Here is a 13,575-nt window from a genome sequence, read left to right on the forward strand (position 1 = left end):
CAGTTGGTGTGCTATCTGATCTGCAGTGATGTTGCAGTGTGCTGTGCATCTGGTTGGGTCATTATTGAGGCGTCTCAATAATCTCCACGCTTTATGACTGTTTCTGATTAGATCAAGTTCTTCCATAGTTTTAACCCAAGAATTCCTTTTGGATTCTTTCAGAGATGTAATAATTTTTTTCCCAGCTGCCATCGTTTCTCACCAAATGGATCTTCTTATACTCTGTGAGTTGAGCACTGAGTTCTGAAGTTAGACCAAGAATGGCAATTCTGGAGCATCTCTTTGCAGCCTCCACAAAAGTGTCATATGAGTCAGGTGAAGGTTCAACACTGGGAACTGCAGCATCCAGCGTTTCTGTAAACTTTGGCCTGTTGGCTTTCCCGAAGTTAAACATCCTTCTAAACGGAACTGTCTGCAGCCTAACTGCTGCGTAAATTTATCACATGATAGGTGAATTTGGACTGTGGTTGCGGACAGTTTTTATGCACTGTTGTGAGATGTTCTCGCTGCAAAATAACAGATCAGGTTTGTATCTGCGTTTCCATCTGCCACTGTTGAAAGATGCAGATTGCTTAGGGACATGTATAAGGCTCAGATGATTGCCTTCCGCATGTGCTTGTAATGCTGTATCGTTCTCATTATCATGCTCATAGCCCCATGTAGTGCTGTGATGGTTGAAGTCACCAGCACTATCTGTGTGTTTTGACTATAAAAGTTGTCAGGTACATTGATTTTGAGATCAGCATCCGGTAGTTTGTATAGGGATGTGATTGTACAGCCTTTGATTTCAAGAGTTAAAACTTCAAGATCATTTTCTTCAGTAAGGGCTGTTGATATTACCTGTATATCTGGTTGGACAAATATAGCACTTCCGTATTTTGGGTGGGGTCTTTCCGTAGGCAGTCGTATTCCGTTTATTTTTGGTCTGCGCATTTCACAGGTTCTGTGAGTCTCCTGTATGCAGAGTACATCGCACTTGGTTTGTCTGCACAGCTCTTGTAGCAGTTCTTCTTTTGGTGATGGTATACCTTCTGTATTTACCGATGTGTGGTCCTGAGAAGGACCAAGATGATGATTGTGGAGTGGAAGGATCAGCCGCCAGAGAAATCTGACGCCCAGGGCACTCCCGATTGCAAGTCTTGTCTTGGTCGGAAATCATTGCTATCTTCGTGGAGGCTCCTTTCATGTACCCCGTAACAGTAATGAATTAAAAACTTAACAATATACTATAAAAATAGAAAGTAACTGATCTGTTGCCCGCGTCTACATAATGTGCCGTTACCTGCTTGTAGCCCTTGAAAACGAGGTACATTAACACAAAAATAGAAATAGTCCTTCAATCTCCGTTTTGATCTTGACTATTCGAATGGTGGCTGGACTATATTTTCTTTTATTTGCCTATTTAATTTATACCGATTCTACGTGTCTTGACACTGAGTGAATCAATATTGTTCCATTTTTGTACGTTTATTACGGCAAATAATAGGAATAAAAACGAAAATCGATTATTTTAAGCAGTTTTGAGAGGTTAAATTGGCATGGAAAGAAAACAGATATAACCGAAAACCGATTGCTTCGGCGCTAACCGCATTTCTACCACCCGCTTCCCCTGGAAAAGGGTGAAATAAGTATGTAAGTGAAATCACTCGAACCCAGAGAGTGAGTGAAAACAATTACATAACTGATTAACTTCTCATGGTTGGGATTCACGGTCATATAATATTTCTTAAAAGACATCATAGTCACCGTTGACTGTATGTACAGTCAACGGCGACTATGATGGCTTTTAAGAAAAATTATATAACTGACGTAACCGACAGTACTTGTGTCAGTCAGTTGTCTCACATTAAGTGAAGCCACTCGAACCTGGAAACTGAAACGGCTGCATACTAGTTTCGTTCAGTTGTATGTAAAACTGAAGGTGGGGAAAAGAGAGGAAAGGGAGGGGATCGCTGCTGTCAGCTGCACCAGGTCATTATCCGGAATCAGCAGCGACGAGTGAAAATGTGTACCGGACTGGGATTCGAACCCAGGATGTCCTGATTACTAGGCAGGTGCGTTAACCCTAGAACTGTTGGGCGAAGAATAGTTCCAAGAATGGTCGGGCTGGATCTGTGGTACACAATAAATAAAACACTTATAACAAGTGACAAACTGTACATTTACATCAAATGACGAACTTTTATTTTGTTCAGGTAATACTAAATGCTATAGTGGCATTACTTTAAATTTTTAAATTATACAATAACTGCAAAAAAATAACTTAAAACCATACTTCTTTCTAGTACTAAATGTAAGAAAACTGGAAACACTAGTAAATCTGATTGATATACGAATATAAATGAGAATAAGTTAGAGAACTAAGAAGCAAAAATGTTGAATTTTCATTATATAAATAGAAATTGTGAATATGATAAATAGCTTGTGAAATATCGTCCTCTAAAATCATTTTTTTAAAACAATAGCCACAACCATTTCAGCACGCACCAAGCTTAAGCACACCTAGTAAACTTTGCAAAAGTATTTAGTTTTGCTTTCCTTGCATTTGTAGTATCTCCCCCTTTTCCCTGGTTGTGCATCTTCAACTACCCTTTGTTCTTGGGTGCTGGGGAGGTTACAGTTTAGCATGAGAATTTCGCGCTAAGGTTTGGCTGGGTTGCAAGCATTGTCAAATATGGCGTTACGGGAGACTTGCCTTGGGTTCTGAGGTATTCTCTTCCAACTGAAATGTTTTTGTTTGCTTTGTTTACAATGTAGCCACTGAGAGATGAAATGCTCAACAACTGAAAAAAGAGACAGAGAGACCGTCATCTGTCTCTCTAGCAACAATATATCCACCACACACAGCATCAACGAGATCTACGCGGCCCTTTGTTTTGTCGTAGTACGTTATTATAACTGGTTTTTCTTTACCCGCTGTCACTGTCAATTTGATCATAATGATACACTGGCGAAAAAAGGGCTGAAATTTAAAATTTAAAAGTTCGAAGAGATTTCGGGACTGCAGCCGGTCGTCGAAAAATTTACTCCACAAAGGTCACTGCAGTACTGATTTGTTTCGTTTTGGTGCATATGAAAGCGTGTGACGTCTTCCTGAAACCTAAACATACTTGAGTACGTTTTTTAAATTTTTTGAATAAATAGTCAACTGGAATTTCTGGCATCTTTTTCAACGTAGCTAGGTCAGTTGCAGGAGCTGTTCTTGAATCAACAACAGTAGGTGCGTCGGTGCTGGTAGAAGGCTCAATATCTTCCTCCTCACCAATACTTATTTCACTACTGCTGTCATTTCGAAGTCTGGGTCCGTGTCAGAATCGTCAGTGCGTTACTGCATTGGCAAAACCGGTTTTCAGATCACTCGCGTTAAGTGCAGTGGTGCTTAGCTAAAACTAGGGTGGATGTCTGTCAGGATCTGTTGCCAAGTGGGGAGTACTCAGACCATGTGAAGCAAATTGAGGAACTATCTGACTGAGAAGTAGCGGCTCGGGTCTCGTAAACTGACAACGACTGGGAGAATGGTGTGCTGACCACATACTCTTCCATATTCGCTCCCAGTGACGTGTATGGGCTGAGGATGACACGGCGGTCGGTCCGTGCCTTTGACCCTTCAGAGGCCTGAATGAGATTTTCACTCTGCAGCGGAGTGTGCGCCGATATGAAACTTCCTGGCAGATCAAAACTGTGTGCCGGACCGAGACTCGAACTCGGGACCTCTGCCTTTTGCGGGCAAGTGCTCTACCAACTGAGCTACCCAAGCACGACTCACGCCCCGTCCTCACAGCTTTACTTCGGCCAGTACCTCGTCTCCTACTTTCCAAACTTTACAGAAGCTCTCCTGCGAACCCTGCAGAACTAGCACTCCTGAAACAAAGGATATTGCGGAGACATGGCTTAGCCAGAGCTTCTGCAGGGTTCGCAGGAGATCTTCTGTGAAGTTTGGAAAGTAGGAGACGAGGTACTGGCAGAAGTAAAGCTGTGAGGACGGGGCGTGAGTCGTGCTTGGGTAGCTCAGTTGGTAGAGCACTTGCCCGCGAAAGGCAAAGGTCCCTAGTTCGAGTATCGGTCCGGCACACAGTTTTAATCTGCCAGGAAACGTCTGAGGCCTGTTCGGACCGAGTTTACTTTTTGGTTTTTAATGTACGTGCTGGTAAGTATTCTGTGCCACGAGTTTCATGGTGGTTTGCAAAGTACGTATGCAGACGTAGTGGAGAGCATTCGTAAGGGAGGGCAGTGCCGCAGGTCCTCGACCTTACTGGCAGAGCGGGGGGACTTCCGCGAGGTATTTCAGGCGCCGCCGGCAGCAGCAAGCGGCGGCAACAGGTCGCCGGCCAGCGCATCCAGGCGAGCCGGCTGCCAAGGGCCGCCCCCACAGCCTCACACCTCACACCTTCCAACCGGTCCCGCTTTGGGGGCAGGGCGGACGCTGACCTGGCAGGCTTAGCGATCATTTCCACCAGAGGCATGCAGCAGCACTACACCACGCCTAGCCTCCAGTCATACAAAGTAACTTCTGGCATACTGCAGGGGTCTGTTCTAGGACCATTACTGTTCACAACACGTGAAAGAGACCAGTGCACCGTGAGGCTGCTCGCTGATGATGCTGTTGTATGTTGTCATTTTGAGCTCTTTAGTGGAAGAGTGCTCCGATGCAGCTCTCCACACTCCAGTGCAAGTCTCTTCATAACTGCTGCAGGTACATTCTTTTCAGTCCGTTTACTGTACTGAAATCTTGGTCTACCTTTACCTATTTAAACTTCCCCGCTCCTTACTTATTTCCATGATCAAACTGACAATACCTTGATTCCTCGGTATGTGTCCTATCAACCGATCTACAAATGCATCTACATACGTACTCCACAATGCACTGTGCAGTCTGTGGCAGAGTGTACGTTATACCATTACTAGCCATTTCCCGTCCTGCTTCACTCCTAAATAGGGAGGGGGGAAAAACTGTCTGTATGTCTCTCTATGAACCCAATTTCTCTTATCTTATTTCCGTGGTCCTTGCGCGAAATCTACACCGGTGGCAGTAGGATCGTTCTGTACCCAGCTTCAAACGTCGATTCTCTACATTTTCTCAATAGTGTTCATCAAATAGAACGTCTCCTTCCCTCCAGGGATTCCGCTTTGAGTTCCGGAGGCATCTCTGTAATACTCACGTGTTGATCGAAATTACTGGTAACAAATCTAGCAACCCGGCACTGAAGTGCTTCGTTGTCTTCCTTTAATAAGGCCTGGTGGGGATTCCAAACACTCGCGCAGTACTCAAGAATGTGTGGCAGTAGTGCGCTATATGTGGTCTCCTTTACAGATGAATACACTTTCCTAAAATTCTACCAATAAACCTAAGTCGACCATTCGCCTCCTCCACGACAATCGTTACATGCTCGTTTCACTTCATATCGTTTTGCAACGTTACGGCTAGATATTTAATGGACTGACTGTGTCAAGATGCACACTACAAATTGTGTTTTCGAACATTACGGGATTGTTTTTCCTGCTCGTCTGCATTAACTTACCTTTTTAAATGTTTAGAGCTCGCTGGCATTCATCACACCAACTAGGAATTTCAACTATCTCACCTTGTATCCTCCTACAACTCTCTGTTGCACGAGCTCATCAGCAAACAGTCGCAGATCGCTGCTCACCCTGTCCATCAGGTCACTTACGTACTGGTTTGCTCATATAACAGAGATTTTAGACGTCAATAATATACACTATTGGCCATTAAAATTGCTACACCACAAATATGACGTGCTACAGACGCGAAGTTTAACCAACAGGAAGAAGATGCTGTGATACGCAAATGATAAGCTTTTCAGAGCATTCACACAAGGATGGCGCCGGTGGCGACACCTACAACGTGCTGACATGAGGAAAGTTTCCAACCGATTTCTCATACACAAACAGCAGTTGACCGGCGTTGCCTGGTGAAACGTTGTTGTGATGCCTCGTGTAAGGAGGAGAAATGCGTACCATCACGTTTCCGACTTTGATAAAGGTCGGATTGTAGCCTATCGCGAGTGCGGTTTATCGTATCGCGACATTGCTGCTCGCGTTGGTCGAGATCCAATGACTGTTAGCAGAATATGCAATCGGTGGGTTCAGGAGGGTAATACGGAACGCCGTGCTGGATCCCAAAGACCTCGTATCACTAGCAGTCGAGATGATAGGCATCTTATCAGCATGACTGTAACGGATCGTGCAGCCACGTCTCGATCCCTGAGTCAACAGATGGGGACGTTTGCAAGACAACAACCATCTGTTCGAACAGTTCGACGACGTTTGCAGCAGCATGGACTACCAGCTCGGAGACCACGTCTGCGGTTACCCTTGACGCTGCATCACAGACAGGATCGCCTGCGATGGTGTACTCAACGACGAACCTGGGCGCACGAATGGCAAAACGTCATTTTTTCGGATGAATCCAGGTTTTGTTTACGGCGTCATGATGGTCGCATCTGTGTTTGCGACATCGCGGTGAACGCACATTGGAAGCGTGTATTCGTCGTCACCATACTGGCGTATCACCCGGCGAGATGGAATGGGGTGCTATTGGTTACACGTCTCGGTCACCTCTTGTTCGCACTGACAGCACTTTCCACAGTTGACGTTACATTTCAGATGTGTTACGACCCGTGGCCCTACCCTTCATTCGATCCTTGCGAGACCCTACATTTCAGCAGGATAATGCACGACCGCATGTTCCAGGTCCTGTACGGGACTTTCTGGATACAGAAAATGTTTGACTGTTGCCCTGGCCAGCACATACTCCAGATCTCTCACCAATTGAAAACGTCTGGTCAATGGTGGCCGAGCATCTGGCTCGTCACAATACGCCAGTCACTACTCTTGATGAACTGTGGTATCGTGTTGAAGCTGCATGGGTAGCTGTACCTGTACACGCCATCCAAGATCTGTTTCACTCAATGCCCAGGCGTATCAAGGCCGTTTTTACGACCAGAGGTGGTTGTTCTGGGTACTGGTTTCTCAGAATCTATGCACCCAAATTGCGTGAAAATGTAATAACATGTCAGTTCTAGTATAATATATTTGTCCAATGAATACCCGTTTATCATCTGCATTACTTCTTGGTGTAGCAATTTTAATGGCCAGTAGTGTATGTGGGAGGAGATATGTAAAAACACTACCAGCATACGTCGTCACGGCCTCGATGACACCATATGAATATCAGCTTCGTAAATGCCTAGAAGAACCTGGCGTCGGCTGAACAAAATCCGCCGCGCGGAGTGGTCGCGCGGTTAGAGTCGCCATGTAACGGATTGCGCTGACCCTCCCGACGGAGGCTCGAGTCCTTCCTCGGGCATGGGTGTGTGTGTGTAAGTTAGTTTAAGTAGTGTGTAAGTCTAGGGACCGATGACCTCAGCAGTTTGGTCCCTTAGGAATGCACTTTCATTTGAACATTTGTACAAAATCGTATGTACTTGCGGGAGAACTGAGTCCTTCATGTATAAACGAAGAGGTTCTTGTGAAGATTCAGAGCAAACAGTTGATCACATTGTGGAGGTCTGTCCCCAGAGATGTTTCTGTGGAGCCTGGAAAAATACAGTGTGACAATTATTGAAGTATATGAAATAAGATCTTCATAACTTCTAAAACGGTTTGCGTTATTACGTTCAAACTGCACGGTTCGCCGCGGGGCATGATGGGAATTAGTATGCGCATGCGCATTTAGTTTAGCAACGAAGCCCCCTTTCATTTGGATTGTGTCGTCAATAAGAAAAATTCATTCCAGACAAAAGATGGAGTTATATTCATAAACAAAATTGGCACATTTCGGAGACTGAGAATCCGCATTTCGCAATCGAGAAATCTCTTCATCCTCAACCATTGACTGTGTGGTGTACAATGTCTAGACACGGAATAATCGGTATGATATTCCTTTATGACACGGTGACCACCGAATGGTATGTGAAGGTTTTGGAAGATGATTTCATCCCCATTATCCAAAGTGACCCTTTCGACAAGCAAAACGGAGCTCGACCCCATCGAAACAGGAGAGTGTTTGATGCCCTGGAGGAGCGCTCTGGCTCTGGCATATCCAGAGGCCAGTGGCATGGGCGCCACATCCTCCGGATCTGAACACTATGACTCCTTTTTGTGGGACTGTATTAAAGACAAGGTGTACAACAATAACCTCAAAACTACTGCTGAGCTGACAATAGCCATTCGGGATCGGCAGCATCGATGTTCTGACACTTGAGTGGCTCACGCAGAATATCTATCTTCGTCTACGCCACCTCATCGCCAGTGCTGTCCGCAGCGCGTGGTCTAGTGGCTAGCGCCGCTACCTCTGGATCAGGGGGACCTGAGTTCGGTTCCCGGCAGGGATGGGGATTTTTTTCTGCCCGGGGACGGGGTGTTGTGTTTTCCTCATCATTTCATCATCATCCTCATCATTCGTGACAGTGGCTAGATTGGACTGTGAAACAATTGGGATCTTGTACGGGGCGCTGATAACCGCGCAGTTGAGCGACCCACAAACCAAACGTCATCATCATCATCGCTAGTGATGGCAGGCATATCGAACATCTCATAACCTAAATCCGAATATCTGTAGTAACGTTTACTTGTTGAATAACGTGTGTGCACGCCGTAGTTTGTAACTAAATTACGTTTTTTTTCATATAGTTCAGTAACTGTCACCCTGCCTCGTCAGTGCTACTCCAATAGCATTTCAGTGGATAGATTCTCTTAATATCACTTTGCAAGGTCAACTGAGATCAGATCTCTTCCATATTCCTTTTGTACTTTATTGAATAATATTTCTGTGAACTGCGCAAATATTTCCATTCAATAAGTAATAATTAATAACCAGGCAGGAAAACCATTGTGTTAAGGAATTACCGTCTTGTAGAATATGATCCTTGACAATGGTTTCTCTATATCTAAATACACCGGAACAGGAAGACACCTCCATTAGCAAAAAAACTTAGCACCATAACTGATTTTTTTTTCTTGGAACTCTAAAAGCTAACATCCTGAACTTTGGCATAATTCTTAAGAATTGCTCAGTGAATAATCGTGCACAGCACTTTTTCGTTATCTTTTCTCTGAGATAAGTCCTCCTTTAAAATTTGAGAAAAACAGAACATTCCCAGCTAACACAAAACTGAAAAATTAATTTCAAACTAATTATAACCTTACACAAAAATCTGTTCCACACGTTTTATTAGCCTTTTAGCAGATGTAAACTGTGAAATTCTAGCTTGGTTGCTTGATTAGTAATGAAAAACGGTACAATATAGAAACAGTGGTAATTAAACATTCAAATCCTTGCAAAATGTACGTCAATGCGCATTTTCAAACAAAAATGCACAGAATGGAGGTCCGCAATTAGGCGCCTTTCAACCCCTCTAAGGTGCTGACGAAGCTGCCTCAAACGTGTGCACTGCGTGCCAGTCTCTTCTGCAGCGATCGCTCAACAACTGTCTTTTTTTTTTTCTTTATTGTTATTTTAAACCCGTACAACAGGCTGGCTGGCAGCAACATTCTACGCTGCTCTTCAGCCATAGGATACACAATGAGAAAAAAACACTGAGAAGACACATAAGTTACAGAACGGTGGGCAATAAAACAGTAGACACATAAAGACAAACACGGAGCCGTTCACACTCGACGATAATCCACACTGCAAACTGTTGATACGACGCACAAACACTGAAGAAGACGATGGCACTGGTGAACGATGGAGTGTGACGGTGAACACTGAACACTAAACATGACGGCACACACGAGACACTGATGGCGGTGATCTCCGGCGCGCGAATGTCCACTTAGCGTGTGCGAGTCCGGGGACCTGCCAAGAGGGGAACAGGGGTGAGGTGGGGGAGAGGGGAGAACAAGGATGCCAATGGCTGAGGATACGGGGGCAGGAGGAGAGGGACAGGGGAGGGGAAGCTCGGGGGAGGAGTGGGGAGAAATGGAGGAGGGAGGGAAAAGGGAGAGAAGGGAGGGAAGGAGGGAGGGTGCCCAGAGGAGCAAGCACAGGAGGAGGGTGGGAGGATCAAAGCTGGTAGGAGGGGTAGATGGAGGGGAGGAGGGCGTCATCAGGGAGAGGGAGCTGGCGGAAGCCACCTCGGGAGAGGGTAAGGAGGGTGGAGAGATGGAGACCAGGTGGGACGTGCGAATACAGGCGTGGCAGCGGGCGGGGGTGGGAGAGGATCGGGGAGACGAGCGGGTGAGGAGGATCGATCCAGAATGAGATTTTCACTCTGCAGCGGAGTGTGCGCTGATATGAAACTTCCTGCCAGATTAAAACTGTGTGCCCGACCGAGACTCGAACTTGGGACCTTTGCCTTTCGCGGGCAAGTGCTCGAGTTTACGGGAGGTGTACAGGATCCGTATCCTTTCGAGGAAAAGGAGGAGGTGGGGGAAGGGGATGAGATCATACAGGATCCGCGTGGGGGAGGGGAGACGGATGCGATAGGCGAGGCGGAGAGCATGACGTTCAAGGATTTGGAGGGATTTATAAAAGGTAGGCGGGGGGGCGGAGATCCAAGCCGGATGGGCATAACAAAGGATAGGGCGGATGAGGGATTTATAGGTGTGGAGGATGGTGGAGGGGTCCAGACCCCACGTACGGCCGGAGAGGAGCTTGAGGAGACTGAGTCGGGAGCGTGCCTTGGCTTGGATTGTCCGGAGGTGGGGAGTCCAGGAGAGGCGACGGTCGAGGGTGACGCCAAGGTACTTAAGGGTGGGAGTGAGGGCGATAGGACGGCCATAGACGGTGAGATAGAAATCAAGGAGGCGGAAGGAAGGTGTGGTTTTGCCTACAATTATCGCCTGGGTTTTGGAGGGATACACCATAACTGAGACAGAAGAAATAAACAAACACTTATAGCTTTAAGTAACCATGAAAATTACCAAAGTAATACAAGCACAAAAACTTTTAGTCACTTACTAAATTCACATCCTGCAGTGAAGAGACATAAAATGGAGCCAAAGGCATCGTCAGTAGTTAAATTAAAATATCACCTCCATCTGTACAACATAATTATAAAGAGATGGTCGATGCGAACACGACATACTACAGTACTTCGCCTGTGAACTAGTGTGAAGAGGGTGTGGAAGCACTAGGGCAGACAGTTTCACCGAGAGACAGTTTCACCGAGAGAGGGCACTTGTGGTATGCGCGAGACACTCGCACACATTAAAACCCAGGGATACATACTCATGCGCGTCAAAATTTTAAAGATTGTGCTAATTCAAACCCTCTGTCTTAATAAATGAAACATATCAGAGCCATTTAAAACACCTACATACAACAGAAAATATGAGCTCCTATTTGCCTGTGTCCTAGTGTCAAGTAGGTGAAGCTTGCGCTAAGGACCACATCTAACGAGAGAGAGCATTAGTGTTATGCGTGAGAATCTTGCGCAAATTAAAGACTAGGATACATACTAGCGAAAACGAACGAAATGTTGTAGTAAATCGAAACCATCCGTCGTCATGAATAAAAAACATAACAGAATCATTTAAACCGACATACACATCGAAAACCGCGAACAACAATCATCAAAAATACGTAAAATCCCAAGACAGGAAAGGAGCATCTCACCAGCATCAACAGACAAGAAAACTAGCTTCTTGTCAGCCAGACTATATTGCGTTAGAGCAAGAAGGGGCTTGTTTCTAAGCTGCACCTGTTCGTTAAGAATAAATCCATCTTTTTGAGATAGATGTTTGAAAATTTCTAATTCCTCGAACAGGTCCAGTTTGTAGCCCTTACTCATCTCATATAGCAATTCTACGTCATCCAATTTACGTGGCGTATGCTGTAAGAGCAATAGATGTTCAGCAAACGCGGAATTGTACACGTTTTCCCCATTTTTACTTCGCATGTGTTCTTTATATATTACTTTAATGGGTCTGCCTGTCTGTCCAACGTAATTGTTGGGGCAGTCGTTACAAGTAATTTTGTAAATTACGGACTTAGTGCCAAGTTCTTCCCGTGCCCCAATAGTATGAATCACTCTGTGTTTTAAGCTATGATTTACGGAAAAGGCATTGCTTCTGAAGAAGTCTCCATATCTTGGATGATACGTTCCCAAAAATGGAATAGAAATAAAGTTATTACCCTCACTCTTTATCGTCCTGTTATCTCCTAAGGTTGAACATTTTACAGCTGTTTTTTTCCTAACAATTTGGTCGTATCCATTGTTAGTAGCTATGGATTTCACTATAGATATTTCTTTTTCTAAACAATCCTGTTCTAATGGTGTGTTCACGGCACGATGAACTGCAGAGTGAAAGAAGGCAATTTTGTGAGTTTGTGGATGCTGCTGGGATAATTTAATCCGGAAAAGCATTTTTACGAAAAATGTCGAAGCTAATTGTGTTGTCAAGTAACTTAAGCTCAAAACCAAGAAAATTGAGTTCTCTCATCGTTTTGCATCTCTTTTGTGAAATTCATTTTCTCATGAAACCTGTTAAAAACATGAAACATTAGTTGCAGATCTTGGTCACTCCTTTGAAATGTTATGAGCATATCATCAACGTAACGAGCATAGAAAGAAAGCAAATTACCCAGCACAGGATTATTTTTGACAAAAATTCATTCTAAAGCATTCACAAAGGTGTCAGCTAAGACACCAGCTAACGGGCAACCCAGTTATGGTGTTAACCCATGGCTAAGCCGAATGGTTGCTCATACATTTTGCCATTAAACTGAAAGTAATTATAATCGAGCACAACCTGCAACCTGCAAAAGTTCTGACAGTTGCGACTCACTTAAAGTTTTATGTTGTCGAATGTTATTTTCAATAATTTTAAAAGTGACATCCACCGGCCCTAACAACGTCGAGGAGGTAGTGAAATCTACCGCTTTTAGCTTGTTTATTAACTCAACACTATATTTAACGGGATAATTGTTTTCAAAACCGAAGGCTTCTTTAATTGTAGTGTGTAAGAATTTCGCTGATTTATGGGGACTCTTTATTCCATTAACAATCGGACGAATTGGGTGTTGACTTTCGTGTACCGTAAATTGACTTCTAAGGGTAGGTGCTCTGGGGTTCATGTTAAAGTTTTCCATTAGCTTTTTTAAACCCTCCCAGATCTTGCCACCATACGAGGTTTGTCCGGAAAATACGTATAAAAGTTGAATAATAACTTTATTTTACAATTATTCAGGTATTACAATATGGTCTTCTTCAAAGTACTCGCCCTGAGACGCGATACACTTCTGCCACCGCCGTTTCCACTGTTGATAACATTGCTGAAAGTCTTCAGTTGTGATGTTGTTCAGTTGCCGTGTCGTTTCTGTCTTGGTGGCTTCCACATCTCCCAAGTGCCGCCCCCGAAGCACCATTTTGCATTTCGGGAACATGAAGAAGTCACACGGGTGAATAAGGCGGGTGGTCTCTCACGGTGATTGAGCTTCTGGCCAAAAACTCGCGCACAACAAGTGACGTGTGAGCGGGCGCATTGTCGTGATGAAGGATCCACCTGCCCCCTTTTGCCAACACCGGTCGAACTCGGGCCACACGAGCTCTGAGACGTGTCAGAACTTCAACGTAAAAACTTCCGTTCACTCTCTGGCCGGGAGGGACA

General features: G+C 44.8%; 1 non-coding gene across 1 annotated transcript; it reads right to left on the reverse strand.

Moving 5' to 3' along the window:
- Nucleotides 1-3,683: 3,683 nt before the first annotated feature.
- Trnal-caa (transfer RNA leucine (anticodon CAA)) lies at nt 3,684-3,758 on the reverse strand. Its single transcript has one exon. It is a non-coding gene; the product is annotated as a tRNA-Leu (tRNA).
- Nucleotides 3,759-13,575: the final 9,817 nt, after the last annotated feature.

Source organism: Schistocerca nitens, chromosome 12 (genome assembly GCF_023898315.1).
Source record: "Schistocerca nitens isolate TAMUIC-IGC-003100 chromosome 12, iqSchNite1.1, whole genome shotgun sequence".
In the NCBI taxonomy this organism is placed as follows: Eukaryota; Metazoa; Arthropoda; class Insecta; order Orthoptera; family Acrididae; genus Schistocerca; species Schistocerca nitens.